This window comes from Lagopus leucura, unplaced genomic scaffold (genome assembly GCF_019238085.1).
Source record: "Lagopus leucura isolate 7727_CA_CO unplaced genomic scaffold, USGS_WTPT01 Super-Scaffold_73, whole genome shotgun sequence".
Lineage (NCBI taxonomy): Eukaryota > Metazoa > Chordata > Aves > Galliformes > Phasianidae > Lagopus > Lagopus leucura.
This window is the reverse complement of record NW_024962252.1, coordinates 866,751-886,401: the sequence shown is the minus strand read 5'-3', so window position 1 is coordinate 886,401 and position 19,651 is coordinate 866,751. Positions and strand designations below refer to the sequence as shown.

General features: G+C 42.3%; 1 protein-coding gene across 2 annotated transcripts in view; it reads left to right on the top strand.

The window, feature by feature from the left end:
- Positions 1-3,555: 3,555 nt before the first annotated feature.
- The window catches only part of KLHL29 (kelch like family member 29), a 402,070-nt gene continuing 385,974 nt past the window's right edge, over positions 3,556-19,651 (top strand). For both annotated transcript variants that reach the window (XM_042882360.1, XM_042882368.1), the window contains exon 1: positions 3,556-3,600. The gene's annotated coding sequence lies outside the window, so the exon portion shown is untranslated. The remainder of the gene's footprint in view (positions 3,601-19,651) is intronic.

Genomic DNA, 19,651 nt, shown 5'->3' with positions numbered 1-19,651 from the left:
CCTGATCTCCATTTCCTTTCTCAGAGCCCTTAAACTCTTCCCTGGAAATGTACTAAATACCAGCATTTCAGGCAGCAGCACATTAAACCATCGGCATTCTCATTCAAGCTGTAAACCTGTAATTAAAGAGATCTTCATTAGCTGAAAGCAGGAGTCAGATCTCGTGGCTGAAGTTTGGATAGCAGATATTCATCTTTGGATACAACTTAAGAAAATCTTATAAAACAATTTTGGAGATGAATTTTAATTATCTTTGAAATGGCTGAACCTGAATCAAAAAGCAAGACATTTTTAGTAAGAATATAACAAACTGTACCTTGAAGCCTTTAAAATAAGCAAGAATTTCATTCCCTGAAGCACATCCAGACAAGGTTTACCATAAAGCAAGTGGGAAAGGTTTATGGGAACCCCTTTGTGAAATCCTAGTGCCCGATTACCACGTCGGTTCCTGCAATGTGCCCACAGCTAATCTAATAGCATTGCCATCCAATATTTTGCAGACTAAAATGAAATCTCCAATAAGATGAATAGATCTGTGCGTCTCCTAATATTTTATCAGAAGATGGACTTGATGCTCTGACAATTCAAGATGCCATTAGTTTTGATACAATCAGCAAAGTCGGGGGAGGTTGTATTATTTCATTCTAATACATGCCTCGTAACGTCATGATCTATTGCTAAAAGAGGAAATCTGTTCTTTCCGTGGAGGAAGCTTAACCAGCCGCCCAAGTCTTGCAGGCTATCACCTGCCTAATCCAAAATCAGGATTCTCACAAACAATCCTCAGTCTGTCAAGTACAACTCTGTATCTCATTCTATTAAGGAAAAAAAATAAAAAATAATAAAATAAAATAAAATAAAATAAAATAAAATAAAATAAAATGCCCACCCAAGTAAAACCAATACCACAGAGCATTTGTGGATTATTTTGTGCAGGTTGGTTTTTTTTGATGTTTTTTTTGTTTTTGTTTTTTTTTTTTCCTGTAAATCTAATTTTCATTTCATCATTTCATCTCTTTCAGCAATGCGGAGCGCAGGGGGACTTTTCCACCCCCAGCTATCAGCCTCATTTTAAACAGCTCCTTGCACATGGGATTCCATCGTGTCCCTGTGATGAACCATCAGTGGGGGAGACTGCTTCCGCCCACCCTTCTCTGCAGAGCCCCTAATATAGAAAAAGAATGAAATAACAATTAAAAAAAAAAAAAAAAAAGAATAAAATGAAGCACTTTCTTCTGAAATTAATGAAGTTGCTAAAATAAGAAAATTGAGTCAAGAAAATGAATGTAGAATACTGTATTTAATGTAATTATATGCTTATTCTTCATGACAATTGTGGCTCGAATTCTGAGTTAAATTGGTTGAGATCAGGAATAAAGCCTCTGAGGATGAGGAAATTTGTTGAAGTTTATACCTAGAAGCAAAATCAGAATCTGACCCTATGTCAGCATTTGTAAATGAGGCATTTAATAAAATTTGAGGCGGAAACTGAGGTCAAGTTGTGAGCTCTATCTTCCTGAAGTGAAAGGGTACAAAAGCACACTCCTAAAATGACAAGCCTGGAAAATGGTCAGTATAATAGACCTATAGAACTTCATGGCTCAAAAGTGCTGTCCAAATATTAGCTAAATCCTTACTATAAACCTGCAAGGCAGATAAGATGGAAGCACTTACGCTAAAAATAAATAAAACCCAGAACTGTCTCATATAACTGTAAGATTTTATTAAAAATAAACAGGGCCGGTTGGTATCCTTAACCCCAAGGTCACCAAAGAGAGTACAAGGCACTGGAGGAACCAGCCCTCCAAAATCACTGTGTCTAATTAAGGATTCCAAAGAATCTCTGCTTTCTGCTCTCTCCGGTCTCGGAGCGTTTGCTGCCAGAACATCCAAATGCCACCGGGAGAGCAACATGCTGATGGGTAGGTCAGCAGACCCACTGAGACTTCTCCTACTTGGACCCTGGGTCAGCTGGGCTTGCTGGGCAAATAGCGGAGGGCCAGGGCAAATAACACACTCCCTTGTTGGGAAGGAGGAAAACTAAGGGGGAAAAAAAAAAAAAAAGACGTCAGAAGAGCATGTCATGTGTGTGCTTGCTAAATAATTCAGATTTCAACAGTTCTGAACTTGTGACCCTCACACTCCGCCGTGATGTACAGGACTGGAAGTTTCAATGTTAATACACGGTGGATTAAGGACAAAAAGGTACAGAGCCTCCCTGCTTCAAAGTGAGGCCACGTTCTGCTAAAAGCATTCTACTCCTAATAACGATGGTTGGTCTTAGAAACGTTTCGGGCCCCTGCAATGACATACTGTCATTGGTTTGTGAGGTTGGGGAGAAAAGAGACGAAGCTGCCCTTCTGCTGCTGCACCCTACTTTCTCCGCACTGCCCCTTCTCCATCAACTCCCTCTTTATCCACCACAGTGGGTTGTGCGCTCCTATCCCTTCCCTCACCTTGCTCGGCCATCATTTGGCACAGCCGTCTCACTCTCAACACATTACAGCCTATATGTCCCCATGATACATTTTTTTTTCAATGGGAAAAATAAGGAGAAAAGAATTTGACAGAGTGACAGAGCTTTTTTTTTTTTTTCTTTAAATATGCTTACAGGAAATCTCCAAGACAAAGTGTTCTGTGTTTAAACCCACAGCATATGCAGATTGTGTGCACATCAGAGCGATCACTACAAAGCAACGCAACCAGATACAAGATTACACAGAATAGAGCCAGATGCAGATTTCCACCCGTAAAATCTGTAGTGACTCCAAGCGTGATGGATATTTAAAACAAGAAGAGGGAAGAAAAGAAAAAGCGCTGTCGGGAGAGAATCGCACCGACCTATTCAAAGGCTCCCGTGGACTTCAAGAGGCTTTGGATCATGCCCCCGGAGAGCGATGATTTAATAAAGCGGGGGTAATATTTCTTTTCAACTATAAGCTACTTTTTGAAGACAGCTATAGGAGACTGATGACCTTATAGGAAATACGCTCTCCCGCATGAACGTCCTCGCCGGGGATGGACGGACGGACGGAAGGAAGGAGGATGGAGGATCCGAGCCGCGGGGCTCTGCACCCACAGCCCCGCGGGGTTGGGTCAGGGGATGGGGAAGAAGACGAGGCGGCAGCGGCGGCGGCGGCGGCGCCGGGGCCGGGGCAGCCTCCCGCGGGGGAGGCAGGAGCGAGGCAGTGAGGCCGGGGGGAGGCGGAGCCGGGCCGGGCTCCACCGCCTCCCGCCGCCGCCACGATTGGCCCGGCCCGCCCCTCGCCCCGGCGTCCAGGCCGCCTCCCTCCCCGGCTAAAGCGGGCAGTAGGTGAGGGGAAGGCGGCCAGACGGGAGCATGGTCGCGGCTTCGCAGCAGCAACAGCAACAGCAGCAGCAGCAGCACCGCTACCACAACCAGCAGCAGCCGCCTCCGCCGCGCCGCGCCTCTCTGCCCGGCCTCCAGCGCGGCTCCCGCCGCCCGCAGCCGCGCGGGGCTCTGCGTTAGCGGCGCGGAGGCTGCGATGCGCAAACCTCCGCCCGCCGCCTCCGCGCATCCCCCCGCCGCCTGAGGCCCCGCGCTGCCGGCCCAGGGCCGCCCGCGCCCCGCGGAGGGAGGTAAGCGGCGCGGAGCTCCTCGCAGCGCCGGGCTGCCCTGCGCCTGCGCTCGCTGCCCGCATTAAAAACTTCCTGCGTGCCTCCTGCCGCCTGGGGGGTGCCGTGCGGGGCTGTTAGCATTAGGATCGCGATTGCCGTCCTTTTATTTTTCTAATTACCGTTGTTATTATTTTTTTTTCTCTCCCGATTTCTGCTTTATTTATTTATTTATTTATTTATTTATTTTTAAATTAAAAAGGGGCTCCTCGCTGTAAGCCCAGCCGCTCACCCACAACTTCTGGCTTCTCGCCGAGCCGTGGCCGCCCTGCCCCTGCCGCCCCCCACCTCCGGGGCCGCCCGTCCGCGCCGCTCCCTTTCCCGGGGGTCACCCCGAGCTCAGTCGCTTTCGGATCGGCGCGGCCCCGGGGCACCGGCCGTCTCCAATCCCGTCCCCAACCGCGTCTCGCTGAGCCTGGATCTATTTCCATTTTCCTCCCTCCTCCCTCTCCCCATCCGTACGCGTGATTTGTAGCAGGAACTTCTCGCCGAAATCCTGCTGAAATAGATACCTTAAAAAAGCGCTTCTTCCACGTTTCTGCCACTCGGTGCTTTGCCGTTCCTCGCCGGTGTGAGGGTTTGTTTGGATGCTGCTGGGTTTTCTATTGATGCAGTTCGTTTATTTATTTATTTTTCCGAATTATTTTTTTTTAATTATTTTCTTTTTTAATACATACATGTAACTTGTGGCTGAGCCCAAGTGCTGCCTTGCTCCGATCAGCAGAGCTGCATCCCCCTGGGTATCTTCACAGGGGTTCGTTATTTGACGTGGAGTGGCTGTGCCAGGTTGTTGGGTTCAGGTCTTTTCACCTCCCCAAGAGGGCTGAGAAAGGCCTAAAGGAAGGGAGCAGTGGGGCTGAAGGGTGCTGCCTCTCATACATTTCATAAACGGGCTGCTCCCGGACTGGGGTTTTCTCTTTTCCCCTGAATGCTTCACTCACAAAGCTGGATGTACTCCTAAAATGACAAAGATGGATTTATCACCCCACCAGCACCCCCCAAATTCATGTTCCCCCAGGTGCTGGAGTTGGTGCCTCACCTTTTGTGTGTTGTGAGTGAAAATTGTTTAGCAAAAGGTAGCATTCTGGGAACTGCACTAAAGGGGATTTGATCACTTTTCCATCAATGAGGCAAAACGGCGTGCCTGCTTGCTGCAGGCTCCTTATCTGTTCTAATGGAATATTGCGTACAGTGGGTTTCTAATAAATGGGAAAACTTTCTTTCCCATCTATTTCCATACCACAACAGAGGCAGTGTGTGTGCAGGGCATGTGTGCACCTTGCAGTGATTTACACGTCTGTTGAGGTATCCTTCTGAGGTCAGTTCTGTGATAGTTAAAAATCAAACTCCTGCAGCTTTAAGGTGACTACAGAATAATAAGACTGTCTCTTATAATTAGCAATCTGCTGAAACTTTAAATCCTCCCTGGTAGATGTTATGATCCGAGTGAGGGGAGGCATAGTGTTCCTGCAAGCGTTATTCCTTCAGATTTCTTCTCCTCCAAAACAAAGCAACAGTGCCTTCTGTTATTGTTATATTCTGATTTAAACTGCTAATGGGTTTAAGTCTTCCTTTTTTTTTTTTTCCTTTTTTTTGAAGGAGAAACAAAGTCCAACCATATTTTACGCCGGCATTTATCTGCGTCAAACTTTAGTTCTGCTCAGTAGGTTGTTTAATCATCTCTGAATAACATACAGGGGATTTTTTGTTCCTATAACTTGTCTTCATTGTGTGTATTTATGGAAGCTGTCTTTGATTTAAGACGAAATATGGGAGCTATGCAAATAATTTAGTGACCCATCCAGGATAAGACTCAGCCAGCGTCTCTAAGCTGCATCTTTCATTGCCTCATTTCACATAGATATCTCTTCCCATAACATCTGTGTCGGTATTTCCTAATAGGAAGCGAATAACGCGTGCTATATTTTAATTAAAAATTACAGTTCAGGATTTTGAGTTATTGCCTCTTCTAAAACATGGTAGCATCGTTGTTGTTTACATGAAAGTCAAGCAACATCCGGTTACACCGAGTTGTCTTGCAAGTAAGTGGTCATTAATGCTTAATTTGGATGAATTTTTGTTTGTGCTCGTTTAGCTTCCTGCAGAGAGTCTGAAATGAGTGCTGCAACGCATACAGGGTTCTCCATCCTGAGCACTGCCCAACTTCTCTGTATTTGTTGTCTCTGGCAGCTTATGAAATGTGTGCACAGTGTGTCAACCTTTCCCTTAACAACAAAACCTATGAGCAAATGTTCGGTGTGAATTATATTACTGAAATAAAATATTCTATAGTTGTCATGGTTACAAATAGAGGCAGGGTTACTGGTTTTCATCTGCATGCTGGGGAGGGGGAAATCCAGTTTTGTCACTTTTTTAATTACATTTCTAATGAGTGATGGTCATACTTCAGGTACCCGATAGACGAGATACAGAGCCGAGCGAATTAGGTTTTGTCAAAGTCTTGCTGAAACAAAAAGTGGCTGTGTGCAGGAGCGGAGCCTTTCTTGTTCATCTGTTCTTTTTTAGAGGCAGAAATCTTGAAATACGAAAGTAGCCTCCTCTTCTGCTTTATCCTTCTTCTGGGTTCATGTTCTGTCAGGGTTACTGCTCTTAATCCTCAAACAATAATAAAAAGTATGTAGCGTGCGAGGGGACTGGAAATCTTCTAAATGAAAGTACAAGCCGGTAGTAACTTGGCCAGCAATGAGATGAGATTCTGGGGGTTTGCTGCGAGCCATACCTGGTGCTATCACTCCTAATGCCTGCTTGTGAGGAGGATTCATTACCCCAGGCTTGCTGTGCTCACCTCGCTCCCTGCCGGCACTGCTCCTCTCTCTGCTCCCAGCCCATCGTTCCCGTTGGAGCCATTCCAGTTCAGCACTCCTCGAACTGTGACCCGGTCCGGGCCCGTAACTATTCTCAGGCATTGGCACCCATCCCTCTGCTGCTCCTCTGTGTTCATCTGTTTTTGTCCGTGCCTTCTTGCTTGCCTGAGCTTTTAATTTACTTTGATAACCAATGGACCCAATTCTTTTGAAGCACGGAAAAATATATTTTTATATATATATATAATATAATATATAATATATATATATGTGTGTATATATATATATATATATATATATATTATTATTCTTCCCTTCTTCAACCTCCTTTCCTTCTAAAGCCTCTGTATTGTGGTGGAAGTTCACACATGGCTTTGTGGGAGAACTATCCCTGGATACGTAAATGTAGAAAGAGGTTCCCATCAGCCTTGCCTTGTTTAACCTCTGCTCCATCCATTGAATCCCTATTGTGAGATTTATTTTTTTTTAATCTTAAAATCAGTTTTTAGGTTTTTGTTGTATTTTTTTGAGTTATTTTGTTATGTGTTAATCTTTAATTTTTTTTTTTTTATTTCATTTATTTTTTTAGCATTCCTTGTAAACATCATATTGAGTACGTTACAACGGCTCTTGCAGTGCCCTGCCCATTAACTTTCACTGATCCACCTGGATTTTCTGCTGTGGGCTGCAGAGCCAGGGGGCCAAGGAACCCGAAGCTCTGATCCCAAAGCTCCTCTTTGCAGAACATCAGCTTCATAATGTACCACAGAGGTCTGCATTGTTTTCAGATCATTAATTCTTTGTGCCATAATCAAGGCTTTCAGCTGGCTAAAATCTCAGCATGGCTTGGCAAATTATTTGGTCTTAACAACCTTTTTTTTTTTTTTCTTTTTTTTTTTTTTTTTTCTCTTCCCCTTCCTCCCCATTTCAGTTGCTCGGTTTGGAAACATTCAACCTTACCATGTGTAGATTCAGTAACCTTAAACATGATGCAGTGCCATTAGTCTCTGATTTATTTGTGTATCTAATAACTTTCTTAAGCACTCATCACTCCCCAGCAGCAATACTGTACCAACAGGTTTCACACTTACCTGATTTGTAACCTACTGAGTTTGCCTTAGTATACTGTAGTGTCCTTGAAAGCGTGGTGTTAACCCTTTGTTGCCTTGATTATTTTTTTTTAACTCCCTTTCTGCACAGGGAGGGAAGGGGTTTAGCTCTCGTCTACATTGGCTGCTCTCATCTGGAGTTCCCCATAGGAAGCTGAGGCTCAGCACGAGGGCTGGGCACGGCCTTCTGCCAGTGCCCCGCTAGCAGCAGCTCAGCGTATGGAGCTGCGTGAGATGTAAACAGCTTTGACATGCTTCTGTCACTTCTACGTTCCTTTTGTTGCCCAAAGTACAAAGAACTCTTCCTCGGCTAGGAGGAGATTAGAAGGAAATAGATTAAAAATCTCTACAGGAACGCCTCTCTGTCAGGTTTTTAAAACTCAACGCTTTGCAGGTTTTGAATATGCGCTGTTTACCTATTATGGTTAAAACGGGTTTGAAGAGAATTTATACCAGAGGTGCCCTGTGAAGCCTTCCCTGTGCTGTTGTTATGCAGCCGGTTACCTCTGGGCTGTCTTGACCACCTGATAAATGATGGTAACTGAATTCCTAGTCACACTCTTCCATAAATAATTTTATGTCTTGGATTAGAATATCAGGAACATGGGACTGTTTCCCTTAACTTATGTGTGCTGCTTTTTTCTTTTTTTTAACCTGTGATGCTTAGGTTTTCAGATGGCCTGAACTTGGATTTCTGCTGTTGTTGGCATTAATATCAGAAAAACACAATAGGTTTTTGGTAGCCTTAAACTTCAGGTAACTTATGCTGGCTTATAGAAGTCGTACTGATTCGCTGAAGCAGTCAACTACAGACAATGACTTTTTACCATGAATTCAACGTTGCTTTTTCATTGTACTTTTGTTTTGCTTTTTATTAATTCCTTGTCATGCAACAAAACGTGCAAAAGTGATATCAAGTGCCGGGACTTCAAATAGAACCTGAACACGCAAATACACAATTCCTGGATTTATCTCATATTCCAGGGCTAAACTCAACATAAATATAGGTGAAATTAAATTTAACTGGGGGGAAAAAAGAGATTATTTCTAAGGATCATCTTTTGGAACTAATTCAGCGCGGCAGTTTGCAAGAAAAGCTGCCACTGATGTGATTCCTTTGCAATGTTGCTGTTAACTAGGAACTGCCAGACTTGCGTGTTGTAGAAATTTTCTTGGCCTATGTGTGCAGTTGAGATACAATGAGAAGAGTCCCTGAGATTCACATAGTGTCAGTGGCAGAACTGCTGCTGCTGCAGGGCTCAGCCTCAGCATGTGCCCTGAGCAGTTGAGCCGGACTTTAATCATCTGTCTATTGATATTTTTGGACCTTGAGAAGAAGCACTTTGTCTGCCTTGACTTTTTTTGAAACAGAATAAAACCCACAAAAACAAATCCATGATTTGCATGACAACGTGGACAGCAGAAATCCAGGATTTGAAGTGTGATTTAAGAGCTTTTTACTCCAGATACTTGTCCAAGTCTGTGCTGAAGAGTAATAATACTTAAATCAGATAATTCTGCTTTGAGATAAGCTTTGTCAGGTCTGTTTGAGGATTTTGGTTTTTGGTCTGTGAGTGCTGAGTGGTGGGTTTGCAGATCACAGCACAGCGTGGCTGCGTGAAGAAAAGTTTCTCTTCTCAGGCTGAGACTCAAACATGCTCTTCTCCTTATGCCTCTGGTTCTTCCAGCCACAGGTAAACCACTGACCAAAAGAGGGCAAGGAGTTCAGAAAGATCATTCTCTCGTCATTATACAACAAGAAATAACTTTAAAGTGGATGCAGCTGTGTTTACCTGTGCTTTGAAGTATATATGTCTTGCAAATTTCTGTTGACTGGTTGCTTGTTGAGCACCTGAATTCATTAAATGATTCCTAACATATTGAATCTTTCAAAAACTTCAGGTTTTTTTTTGACTTTCTCTCCATTTTATTCTCTTGCTTGCCAAGAGTGGTGGGAAAAAGTGCCAAGTTGGAACACTTCATGCTACAAAATGTTGTCAGGTATATAAATGTCTGGAAAGTGCTTTTGAAACTATATGAAATTGCTGTAGAATAACCATGACCTTAAGCAGCATTTTATTGAGCTTACTCCTTCCCCTTTCATGGTATTTGGAAATGGGATGGGGAGAAGTTGTGAACTCTGGATGGAACTTCAATGCTTTGCCCCTTATTCTAAAATGTAAAGTACATATGTAAGTAAAATAGAATAGCTATCACTTGTCTCAACCAATTCAATATTAAATATTTATGTTCTAAACTATATCCTTAATATTTTGGCATTGTTGCTTGGACTATTGAAGGTAGCAGTGGTATCAGCAGTGAAAGTTGGTTCTTCTTTCTCGTTGTTTCATGGCTTTTGTTTTTTTGGTCTTCCGCTATTTTCTGAGTGGCTTGTTTAATGTGATGTATTGGAGGATACAAGGGATATATCAAAAGGATGTTGTGAGGGACAGAAGGAAAAGAATCAAAGGAACTTCTTCCACCAAAACTGTGCAAGAAGCATGAGGCCCTGGTATAGACAGTGGTTTCTAGAGGATGGGAATAAGCTGTTTCCTGATTATATGATGCTGGTTATTTTAAGGATTCCAATTAAGAAAAATGGATATTTATGCAAGTGATCACTACTTCAAAGCTGCAATTAATTCATCTTTCTCCCTTCTTCCCTAGGGAATAGGAATAGATGCAACCAAGCCCATATGGAGATTGGAGATTCTCCATCATGGATGTAGAGTGTTCTGCTTCCTTACAGGCTAGTCACTGATGATAGGAAATTTTGCCCTGAAGTTCATGTAATCCCCTTAAATCCCTTAAAGTTCAAGGGTTTGTTGCACCTTGCTGGATGCAGTAGGCCTGAGAGATGATGCCTTACTGTCTGTCTGCTTCAGAGTGGTGATGTGCACAGTCCTCAGTTATACCTGAAATTTTAGAATCAGAAAACAGATCTTGGAACATAGCTTTTACCTCTTCCTTTTTTCAAATGATTTACTTAACTTAGAGATACCTGCCCAGTACTATTCCCGCTCCCCCCTGACCTGCTCCACTTCATAAACAGCTTGATATATTACATCTGAAAAACCTAGATAATACCAAGAGTACTTCTCCGTGTACCCTGTTGGGAGCCAAGAAATACCAAATATAGCAAGGATACAGTGTGATGAGAGGCTATGAAAAATGCTTCTTCAGGTGAAGAAAGTGTGTGGTTAACATTTCCAGGTCATCTCTGATGGAATTGCTAATACAGTGCAAGGCAAAATGTTATATATACTGCACTGTCCTATTTATTATAATATTTATGATTCATCATAGGAGGAAAGTATAGGTTGAAACAAAATGCCACGTACTAAATGTAGTTCTTTTTCCCCTCTACCCCAATATTTCATGTTTCTGAACATTGCATGTACTGATCAATAGTCAATTACAAGGAGAATTAACTTGGGAGAAGCTTGAATGTATTTGCATGTTGTAACTTATTTCTCGGTCTGTGGCTTTGTATTGCTTTTCTCCCATGTCATGTTTTTTTTGTAAACAAAAACAAAACCCTCCAAATATTTGTACAATTACTTCTAATAGCAAGGCTTGCCATGTCCCATTTGAATTCTGTCAATATGGATTTCTGGTACAGCCTTTTTGCACTGCCCAGCTTGCAGGCAACATCAGTCAAATGTTTGTACTTACTTTTTTGCTTCTGTTTTATAATAGCTGGACATCAAGGTATTAGGCTTCAGATCAAATGTTGCTCTTGGTTACACACATGTAGTTCATAGAAATCGATGTTGCGTAGACACAAATGAGTTGGATTTGATCTTTTTGTCAGTTAACTCTTCTTGCACTTACACTGATACTAGTTTGGATTTTCAGTGGGCTGGATTGAATGCCCTATCTACGGCTTGGAAGCCATGAGACTTTGGTTTATTATGGCTCTATACTACCCAGAGAGTAATGGCCACTCCTCTTGATTTTTGTTAAGCCTCAAGTCTGTAAACAAATGTAATGAGATTGGATTAAAAGCTGCCTATAGCACTTAAGAGCTGGAAGGTGGCTGTTGTGGGACCTTCTGGGGAGCCTCCTGATTGATCTTGATGTGTGAATTGTCACAAGAGCCACTGAACTGTGGACCAAATCCTGAGCTAGTTAACACTTGTGGAGCTGACATGTTCCAATATGTATCTGATGTTGTGCAGTGCTTCTGTACCCTGAGGAACAAATCGCTTGTGAAATTCAACTGTGAAGATCCTGAGGTCAAGAGAAGACTCTGCAAATCTCTGTGGATGACAGCAGCTGCTAAAGAGGGAATGAGCAGTAGCAGATCAGGCATGTTTTTCTGGTTTCTTTGCTTTGTGTGGCCCAGGTACTTCAGTACATCTTTCTTCCTTCTTTCCTCTGTTTTGTATTATAAAATGGGCCAAACTTGTCCTTGGCCCAAATCAGTTGAGTTCAATAAAGTTACAGTCTGGTACCTTGAAAATCTTAGATAAATGTTCTGCCAGTTCTTTAAGATTATCAAATCCCTGAAGTAAAGCTTATTTTTTCTAGTACACTTCTCTCTTGATTTTTATTTTATTTTCTGGTTGGAAGAAAAATGTGTAATTTTATGATTAAACTTGTGGGCAGTTGTAGCTCTGCAGCATCACAACCTTATCTCTCTCTGAACTAAACGGGCAGCGGGAAGTTGTGACTGATATTGGAGTTATTTGTAGGAGGGGAAAAAAAAAAAACAGAGCACAGAAATGGCATAGGAAGGAAACAAAAAGGTTTGCCTGAAGTCTGTAAAATACAGGGCAGGCTCAAAAAATTGTGCTTCAATACAGAAAAGCAGTCACAGGCAGAGAGGGGAATTGTGGTTCGCTTGCTGCTGTTACACCCTTTATTTTGGTTTGGTTTTTTTTTTTCTCTTGTCTCAGATAGAAAATTCTGAAAGCATGTTTGTGTATGGAGAGGGGAAGGAGCACTCTCACTAAGAGAGAAATTGCAGCAAGTTTTCCTTAAACTCACTGTTTCAATATCACACTTGAACAGTTCACAGCAGCATCCTTCAAGCCTTCTAAAAGCTGTTCTTAGACAAATCTTGTGGCTGCAGCAGCTAAGTTATTGAGGTATTGTACTGCAAGGATAATGTAAGTAAAACAAGCAAAAACCCACCTCTGTGCTGTGCTGGCTGCTTTGCTTGAAGTAGTTCAGGCAGTTTTCTGATGGCATGGTGAAGGCAGACTGGGCAGAGACCAAGGCTAATAGCCAGTTGGGTGAAGCTGGGAGACTGAGACTGGTTCCTGATGGATACAACAGAGGCACCTGCTGCTTGAAGTGGTAGTTTAATTGGGGTGTTGGGTACCCTTGCTTAGGCTCCTGGTGCAAGTAAAAGTCCTGGTTAAATCTTTCTTCCTCCTATTTTCAGGCCACACCATTTATCAGGCAATTACTCACCTTCAGGAAAATGTGAATGGGGCCAGATTTCCTATAGGTACTCACTGATGTGGCACTGCATATCACAAGCCTTCCCATGGTCTAGACATTGCTTTGCGAAGTGAGTCTTTGGTTGCATGGAGGTGACTTTTTTGTTTGTTTTTTTTTTTTGTTGTTCTTCTTGTTTTGTTTTTTAAAGGGTAAAATCTATTTTTTTTTTTTCTGTGTAAAGATTGCTGTTAAACTTACAAGCAATCAGAGCTGTGCAGCTTTGGGCTATCTTCTTGATTGGAAAATTGAAAGAGACAAGGGGAAAAAATGGTGGCTTTCTCTCCTCTGTGCTTGACAGGCATAGTAGCAAGTATTGTGTATTAAAAATATGTAATACTTAATAATAGTGTGATATTATATATGTGCACATGTGTTCTGAGGGTCAGGGATTGTTAGAAATAGCTTAACTTATACCTGTACTTGCTAATTTAACAGCAAAGCTTATTGAGAAAAAGACTAACTATTAGGATAAGATCCAAGAAACGTCAGTACTAATCTGTGTCTAGAAAATCTGTTAGTTTTAACTTAAGGCAAAATCTAAGCACAGACATCATGCATGTTTAACTACCACATGCACAAATACAGTAACTTGGCTTGTTAAATCTAATAAACAAGCTTCACTGTAGCTGCAATCAACACAGTGTCTAGAGATGTCTGCAAGAGTGATGATCGTAAATCAGTACAGTACAGCACCAAGTGACAGCGTTGGTCTGTGAAACCCTCAGCTTCTGTCTTCAAAGCCAATTGCAAATGTAGCTCTGAACCTCTTGGTGGGCTGTTGGCAAAGAAGAATAAACAGAGGATCTTTGGATCTTACACACAAAGTTTCTGATGTCTGAGCTAAAAACGATCTGTTAGCCGAGCCTGGAGCAGGCTTATTGCTGAGATGTGACCTGGCTGCCACTAGAGAGGGACGGAGCTCTGCACAGAGCAGGGGTGTGTTACTGCTGTAAAGGGCAATTTTCAGATAAATGAGGTTTTTTTCATCACTGTTGTTCACCTTTTAGAGTCTAGAAAGCAGAAGGGTAAATATTAAATCTCACCATTGTTTGTGCCTCAGAACAATTTGCAAAGCTAAGTGCTGTTGCCTAGAAGTGCCTCTAAAAAGAGCCAAGTGCTTCACACCCCATATATGGCCCATATATGTGATGTATGTATTTGTAGTTTTTATATGTGTATGTTTTAGAAATATGATAAATAACGTTGTAAAACAACATAAAACAACCATTAATTGCCAGTTGGATTGTGGAAGCAGGAATCAGATTCTGGACTGTCTGGGTGAGTAGAGAAAGCATTGTATCCTATATGGTATGCAAGCACAAAGGAGCTTGGAGCAAGCAGTGGGGTTTTCCCATGTTCCTTCATAAGATGGCAATGTTTTATGCTGCTTATCCTTATTTAGCTGTGACCGTGGAGCATTCTTTTTGGGAAGGAGGAGGAAATAAATAAAGAGTCCATAAAAAACACGGAGTCAGCTTTGTTTCTGTGTGTAACAGTGGCTTCTGATGGCCACATTACAGTGGTCAGGCTTATGTAGTTGAGTCTTGCCTGATAGCTCTCCTTCTCCACGTTGGCTGTTATCAAAGAGCTTCTTTTCCTTTATATATATCCTCAAAGTAGCTGCAGTGGCAGTCTGAACCTTGGTTGCTGCGTTACCTCTTCACTCACTGTATCTTAAGCTTCCAGATCTCTTCTTTCGATTTATTTCACTTCAGATTAGTAAAAGCACCACCCATAATTACGGAGCATCTTCAGGATGAAACATATCTGGTAATTTCAATTTATTTCTGAGGATTTTTTTGTCCTTGCCTCCTCTGTTGAGGCACTAAAATCTTCTGAGATGAGGACTGATACTTGTTTGCTGTGCAATGAGGGCCTCCTTTCTAGCTGAGCCTCGTGCTCCAGCAGGACAAACAACTCTTGACTATGAAAGCACTGCTCTTCTCCCTATTTCCTCTGTTCCAATCTATGAAGATTCTTTTATGCTGAGGCAAAGAGAATGCAACTTTCTTTTTCAGCTTTATCTAATTCCTTCTCTTTGGAGAGGAGGAAGCATCCTAAAAAGGCAAAGTGAACATTGAAAAGTAATTTCGGTGATTCTGGAATGCTTAAATAGGATTTATTATTATTTTTATTTTTGACTTGGATTAGAAAGCAGAAATTCTTTTTGGCTAGATACTTAGCAGCATAACACATGCTTTCCAGCCAGGGGTGTATCTGTTTCTTCTGGAAAGCAAGTATGTGCTTTGTCTCACTCTGTTTAAAAATAGTAACCCCATGAATATATTGAAGCCTCTGAACTATTTAGGAGGTGGTTGCTGCTGTGGAGGTCTGCAGTCACGCCCACCAGAGGGCATTTTATCACCAATTTCTTGGGGAGAAAGTTAATTCTTAAGTGATAAGTGCAGTAGTAAATATTGGATGTAAAAGCAGTGTATAAAACATTGTACAGATAGCTTTTTTTTTTGTTTATATATAAATACATATGCTTATTTCCTGGCTGTATTTATATGTAAATAAGTAATAATGTCAGCTTGGGTAGTTGGGTTTCCCCTTGACTTCCTAAGTAATCCCTAGTTTTACTTAGGGATAATCTGAAGAAAAAGGGACTGTAAAGCTCTTCCACAGCTGGTGTAGCTATTGGTTACCAGGAAACCAATGCCTGTACCCCTGGACCAAACGAGTGCAGCGGGTACTTGGGGTGATTGGGGTGTAGGTACATCAAATAACCTCTTGCAGGGCTTCTCCAGAGCAGATGCTGCTGTTTGGAAGCCCTGCTCATTTAGGAGGCTGGAATTTGCAAATGCACTGTATAGTAAAGCTCGTGCATCATAAGGAAACACTTGGCAGCCAGGGAAGTGTACATCTGCCAGATGGACCTGACGTTTTGCATTTGGCAGCAGTTAATGCTAAGGCATGGTATGCAAAATGCAAGAGTGACAGCAAGAAATGAGGTTTTACTTTAAAAAACTGTATTTTGGTTTTATTCTTCTCTTATCCCATCCATTTTCAGTGATAAAATAAAACCTCTGCAAAAAGCAAAAAAATTAATCTGCTGCTGAAAATAGTCTCATCCCTTTTCAGGGTGCTTCCTTGTAAAGTTAACATCTGTGCTGAAGGTTTGGCTGCCCCTGCTCAGATCTGTGACCTTCGTCAGCCTGGTACAGCGTGCATAATGTGATTTAATTCCTTCTGGTTCCCTGTGGACAAATGTATTCACTCCACCAGAGCCCTCGTGACTTGTCTGCAGCCTCAGCAGAGCCCTGGGGTCATATGAGCACGGGGGACCAAACTGCAAACCTGGACAAGGATCTGAGTAGCTGTGCTGAGGAAGGAGAGTAGGAAAAATATTTCTCCCTGTGCATGATCCTCGTGGCATGTGTGTGGGACATGTTGTGAGTCCTCTGCATGGAGATTTGAGCACTGATGGCAAGTGTAGCTTGGGGACTTGTGATTGGGAGTCATTGTTATGTTTATGTCTTGATAAGGGTGGGAATCAGGCTCACTGAGATTCTGAAACGCTTCAAAGACTGCCTAGTCCAACTAGGATTGCCTAGTCCAGCATTTCCCCACTGAAGTACCACACCTCCGTGGTTCTTGATCACCTCCAGGGACTGCGACTCCACCATCTCTCTGGGCAGCTGCCAATGCCAAGTACCAATGCCTCGGTACTTTTTTGGAGAAGAATAATTCAGAGCCTACCTATTGCTTGCCAGAGTGTCTGATAGAATGAGAACGGATTGCAATGAAATCCAGGTTATTTAATTTTTTTGTTTCCCAAATCGTTCTTATCAGAAGTCCGCATATTATTGGAGCAAAGCAAATACGGATCCAGACGCAGTCAGCCACTACTGTGCTGAAGTGTATATAAGGGCTTGCTTTCTTCAGAGATAAGGCCCTGATTTGCAGAGGTTAGGGCTGTGTTGGTTAGAATGAAGGGAAGCAATGGCAGCAGCGTAATTCTCTGGAGAGCACCAGCTGTGGAGAAGATCCTCATGGTAGGGATAGGTGCACCTTCTTTTGCAGGAGGGGAACTGAGGGTCTGGCAGTGTTAGAACAAGGGAAAACTAGAAGAGGGGAGACTTAGGTTTGATGTTAGGAAGAAATTATTTTCTCAGAGGGTGATGAGGTGCTGGTACTGGCTGCTTGAAGAGGCTGTGGCTGCCCCATGACTGGAGGCATTCAAAGCAAAAGGATGGAGTCCTGGGCAGCCTGATCTGCTGGGTGGCAATCCTGCCTGAAGTAGAGGGATTGAAGCTAAATGCTCTTGTAGATCTCCTCCATCCCCAGCCATTCACTGATTCTTTCAGCATGGTGTGGGCAGGAGGCAGAAGGTGCTGTGGCCTCCCGCTATTCCTAGCCGTTTTTGTTCCATGGAAAGGTACAGCACTGTGGTTTGTAGGCATCTTTACTCCCTCCAGAACTTAGTTAAGGCACTCAAAAATGGTTGTTGGGGAGTTATGTAGAAAGAAGTGCTCATATCCTAAAAATGAATTTGTGCAATGAAAAAGTGAGGTGGAGAATTAATCAAGACCAGCTCCTGCCTGATCAGCAGTAGGCTTCTAGTAAATAGCCTGAATGCTTTTAGCCTCTTTATTCAGATGATAGATCCTTTAGCCTTGAAATTTATTTATTTTTCCAGCAATGTTGGTATCTGTGCAAATAAATGACTCGTTAAAAAAAAATAAAAAATAAAAAAATAAATAGAAAATTACTAATCCTCTGAGGCTCAAACTTTGAATAACATTTTCAACCCAAAAAAATTCCTTTCCAGAACTGTCCTGGAATATTCTTAAGTTGCCATTTTTTTTGTCCTTGCATTTACTAGCTTAATTTCATGGAATCATAGAATGGCCTGGATTGAAAAGGATCTTGAAAATCATCTAGTTTTAACCCCTCTGCCACAGGCAGGGTTGCCAGTCACTGGACCAGGCTGCCCAGAGCCACATCCAGCCTGGCTTTGAATACCAGTATTGTAAAGTATTCCCCAGCTATTGTAAAAGAAATTATATAGTTAATGGCAGTGGCTTTACTTTTTTTCCCTACTTTTGGCAACAAGGTGGACAAAGTGTAGATTTGGGGACCCAACTGTAGAGACTTAAGACATTCTTGTTGTGGGTGAGTTGGTCTGCTAAGAACTTTGTTAGGATTAAAAGAAAAAAAAGCCACCAAAAAACTGTTAAGATTTAAAAAAAAAAAAAAAAAAAAAAAAAAAGTAGATGGCAGCACTAAGCTGTTCTGAGAGAGAGGATTTGAAGGTGAGAAGGATGAAAAAGCCTGTTAAATTTGCAATTATTGCAACAGTGCAAAGCTCCCGCAACACTATAGTAACTCATATTAGCAGAAGAACCTTGCAATCTGGTTTCCCTGCTGTTACACTGGGAATAGATACTACTGCTTCCTCTCATTTCATTAGCAAGGACCATATGAGGTCTCAGTGTAATTCTGAGCTAAAACAAGCACATATCTAGGTTTCCTGCAGAGTGACTTAAGGATTTGACCTGGCTGCTGTTTGTATCTTGGTGCTAACTTATTAGCTGTAAAGCTATTGTATCAGAAATCCTTGGCTTCCAAAGTATGTGCAACAACATATTTAACTTCTCTGTGTTTTCATTTTGGCATATAGAGCTGTGGCAAAGTTCTGGAAGTTATTTGCTCAGTTACAGTACCATGTAGCCAATAGCAGTTTTAACAGAATTAGCCTAGAGACACTCCAGACCAGACTGAAATCTTATAAACATGCTGTTTACTGAGGATTTGAATCTATATTTTGACGTGCTATAGTAGATGCCTTTCTTCTCAAAAACAACTACTTGTCACCTTTAGCTAACTTGCTGCTTTCCTCAGTCTTGTATTGAGCATGGATTTAGGTCATCTCTAGGGAGGGAGCAGGGGGTTAAAATACTTCACTACGGTTGCAGTGGAGCCAGCTGCCTTGCTTGTAAAATAGTTTTGAGCAGAGAAAGCCTGTCTTTCCATTTTCTGAGCTCCAAACTAAAGTCAAAAAAATGTTAACAATGTTGTTTTCTTGGACTTTGAGTCAGCCTGCCCACCAAAATTCAGAGTTCACAATGTGACCCCAGGGAGGGGAAGAAACTTGGATACCTTGATATGCAGCTTTGAACAAAACAGGAAAATCCACGTGGTTTAATTTTGACATAGGAATGAATCTAGCTGTTTTGAGCTTCGTCCAATCCATTAGTGGGCAGGGAAGCCCACTGAAGGTGCAGAAAAGGAGTCCCTTTGAGAGCCTGTAGTGGTAGAAAACGAGGCTTTGTGGATGATGCAAGCCAGCATGCAGCAAAAAGGAGGTAATAAATGCTAACTGCTGGGGATCAAGGTTGATTTATAGCACATCGTTATTTTTTGATGGCTTGCAGGCCTGTAGAGCCTAACTGAAAGAATTGGGATGACTGGAGCTGATCCAAAGAGCCTGTGCTCTTTGGCCTCTGAGGGCTTACAGGCCAACCCTAGAACTTGTTTTGGTCTGCTCCAGCTGAATTTCTTTTCAAATTACTTAACTAAAAATAACTTGCAGATGGCCATCAGTGCGTGACCCAAGTGCCTTTGTTGAGGCAGTGTGTTGCTGTGAAGGAGCCTGCCCTCTGGCATGCCAGCAGCTCCTCAGGG